The sequence below is a fragment of the Aquila chrysaetos genome, chromosome 17 (assembly GCF_900496995.4).
Source record: "Aquila chrysaetos chrysaetos chromosome 17, bAquChr1.4, whole genome shotgun sequence".
In the NCBI taxonomy this organism is placed as follows: Eukaryota; Metazoa; Chordata; class Aves; order Accipitriformes; family Accipitridae; genus Aquila; species Aquila chrysaetos.
In genome coordinates this window covers 20,453,484-20,456,854 of record NC_044020.1, presented here as the reverse complement: position 1 = coordinate 20,456,854, position 3,371 = coordinate 20,453,484, and the positions used below count along the sequence as shown (strand labels likewise).

The window sequence follows — 3,371 nt, the reverse complement described above, 5'->3', positions numbered from 1 at the left end:
CAGATCCCTCTTACCAATTTTTCCTCCCAGATATTTTTCTTTCTGTTTGTTTTACTTTGGCAATTAACTAAACAAATTGCTGTCTGAGCAGTGGAGCTAATGGAGTCTGGTTTCCTTCAGGTTTTTCTGCAGTTCCCTTTTGTTTCTCTTAATGATCTCAGCTCTGTCCTCTGCCACATCGTCCGTGGCGAAGGGCAGCGAGGAGGCGAGCGGGGCTGGTTTGGGCTTTCCCCTCCCTCAGTGGGGGCACACGTTTGGACTTCTGTCCTTTACCCAACTTCTAGTTTTCAAAACAACTTGAAAGAACGTAATTTTCAAGGCGTCCTTAAGTTCCCTCCCCTTCCAAATGCTCTGAAGTGGCTAACAACAGGGTCAGGCATTTTTGGCTGGGGAGAGGATCGGGTTCTCAAAGAGTACAGGCAGGCTGCAATAGCACAAGCTTCGTTTCCTTACGACACCAAGGTGGAAGGTTAGTTCCTGGAAGCCTTCTTTTTTTAAAAAGGCTACCTGTTTTCTGTGTCCCTCAGGGCCATCTGGGAGAGCTGTTCCTGCTATTTCTAGGAACACTTCAGCAGAATAAAAATCCATATCCTCAATAAAACACTTCAGGCTGTCTCTGTTGCAAAGAAGCAACAAAAGGAGAGGAAAAAAGTGCAATATCACTTAAAAAATACTTTTCTCTTTAAAATAAAGGATATCCTATGATAGTCACAGTAGAAGTAGGATTTATATTTATTCTTGATTTGATGACAATGTTTACAGCTTCCTTTCAATTGGGTTGGCCCATAGTTACCTGTGGGATTCAGTTTCTGCCTCACTTTTTTTTTTCAGTTTATGTCAATCTTCTCCCCGTTGTAGGTGAAATCAAGTGTTGCCCAGAAAACCACGGCTCAGGAAAAGTGTTGTCTTGTGTGTGAAACCAATGATTGCAGTTATTGAGGTGTCTACAGAGAGACAGCCATGAGTCTGCTTTCATGTCTTTGAGAAATCATATGACTTATCAGTGATGAAGCCAGGACTTTTGATAGGGGATTGAATATAATCCCTAAATATTTAATATGCCAGAAATTAAATTAAAACAATTTGTCAGATTTTAGAGTGGGTTGAGACTTGCTCCAAGACCCTGCTAAGTATGTGCGTGACTCATGTTGAGACGTTCAAGTGTCTTTATTAAGGCTTATCAGTGTAATAGGAGAAGAAAAGGGGCTGGGGGGGAAGCTCTTGAGGTTTTGAGTGAATTTAACACCAAGAAAAGTGAGGGAGCTGGAGTCAAGTATACCGGGCGAAAGGGCTGTGCATGCACATTCCTTACAGGTCTATCGATGCACTGTAGTCTTGCACAGCACCCCTGACATTCTTAGCTCTCTGATAACGGATCTCCTCTGAACAGAAGCACAAATTGGTGCCCATTAGTTGGTGGAGTTTTTTTAATATTCTTTGAATGTAAGACAAGGCCAAGAAGCATACTGTGACCCATGTCTACCCTATGCTCTTGTGCAAAGAGTAAGGTGCAGCACAGTAAGAATCAACCCCAGCCTATAAGTTGTGTTGAACTTGGGGGGATGGGAGAAAGAAAAAACAATTTTGTTTGTATAAATGCCCCTTGCCTGAAATTAAATTATGCATGAAAAAAGCCTTTAGCTGAGCTTACTAACTGCTCTTCTAAAAAGACAGCAGCAGTCTTTGCAGGGCTGCATTTTCAAAGCCAGACCTCAACAGTAGGTTTTGATGCTCTGATGAGGCATCAGATGAACGAGCTAAGTTTTTAGGAAAAGTTCATGTTCTTCTCTTGCTAGTCTTTTAGAGCTTCTGGAAACAAACTGTTTATTTAAAAACCTAGCTATGGGTCTAGGAGCCTTACTTCAGGCTCTTATTTTTGCAAATACCAGTCTGGCTATTTGCTTTAATGTTTTTGTTTTTTTTTTCAGGCTGTTGTGCCTGGATGCTTTTATTTGCATACATAATGTTTGTGCCTGCAACAGTCACTGCTCTAAAGTTGCCACGGTAACAGATTTTGCTGTTGTTTCCTTTTGAAAGCGGGACAAGAGTACCACCACAACCTCCTGGCTGGGTGCTGGACCGGGAGCCCGGGTAGCCGGGTTTCAGTCCTGCCGTGGCCACCAGTGTTTGCCTTTGCCTGAGTTGCCCCTGGCAGGAACTGACAAAGCATTTAAGTGATTATTTTTTGGGGTGCCTGTTGTTGGGCAGCCACCCAGACCCTGCCTAGCAACCTCCGGCATCCAAAACGTTTGCCTAAAGGACTCTTTCCACACCCATGGACCTTCCTCACGCCTTGCTGTCCAGCCCTGGCCCCGGCTCCCCTTGCCCTCGTGCCAGATGGCCCGCAGACTTCCCTGCTTCCCCAAATTCCTTTGTAGCTCCTGCCATTCACCTCTTGGTTTCTCCGTTTCCCTTTTGACCCCTGGTCTGTCCTGTGGACTTCACCAGGACTGGTTGGCTTTGTGGCTGTACCTCTGTTTATCTGTAGTCGAGCTCCAGACCACTGGGCAAATGTTGACTTTTTTTCAGGACCAACTGTATGGAGAAAGGAGTCTGGCTATGGCTCTTCTGTTACTGAAACTCACGGATGTTTTCTTTGTTTATTTTGTTTCTACCCACTTACCTATTTCTCAAATATGCCTGGACACATCAAAACAACAATGATCTGCTTGCATTAAATAGATTAACTTCATACTTGATATCATTGATCTTTAGCTCATCCACTGAAAGCACCTAAAAAGGAAGGCAGTATTATTGGTCTGTCTGGTTGGTTTGGGGTTTTGTTGTGGTTTTTTTGGGTTTTGTTTTTTTGTTGTTTTTTTTTTTAAAGGAGAAATCTTTTAAGCTCACCCTGCAGACAGCAGCAGAGCAGGACTATGGGCAGGTCTCCTGAGCCCCCTCTGATCCCCAGCTTGGTCTTCCACTGCTCTGGCGTTGGCTCTGTGAGAAGTTGAATTTGTGGGACTGGGCCACTGGAAAAAGCCTACGATACAAATAGTTTATCTCCAAACTCTGCTTCTGTGTGTGTCTGCCAAGTGATAATTGGGGGGGAAGAAAAACCCAACCCTCACGATACCCATTTGGTACATGACTGACAGATTTATGATAGGACGCAGTTTCCTCCGTTTGTCCGGCAGCGAGCGGCAGGGTCATGCGATTGTGTGTCCGCTTTCTCGCCAGTAAACGCTTCCAGCTGGATTCAGAGGACAGGAAATGATTTAGTGAAAGGTTTTTGGTGACAATTAACAGAATTCCTGCTGATAACTTTTTTTTTTTTTGTCCTCTCCCTCAGAATATTTTTACAGCAAGCCCTAAGTCGTTGCAGAGTGGCACTGGAGGTGGGTGGTTACAAATATTTGATGAGTGTGTCA

General features: G+C 44.1%; 1 long non-coding RNA gene across 1 annotated transcript; it reads right to left on the bottom strand.

Moving 5' to 3' along the window:
• Window positions 1–2,261: 2,261 nt before the first annotated feature.
• On the bottom strand, window positions 2,262–2,937 carry LOC121232416. The gene is made up of 3 exons (XR_005930771.1): window positions 2,851–2,937; window positions 2,624–2,733; window positions 2,262–2,535 (listed from the first exon to the last, which is right to left on the bottom strand). It is a non-coding gene; the product is annotated as an uncharacterized LOC121232416 (long non-coding RNA).
• Between the last annotated feature and the right edge of the window lie 434 nt (window positions 2,938–3,371).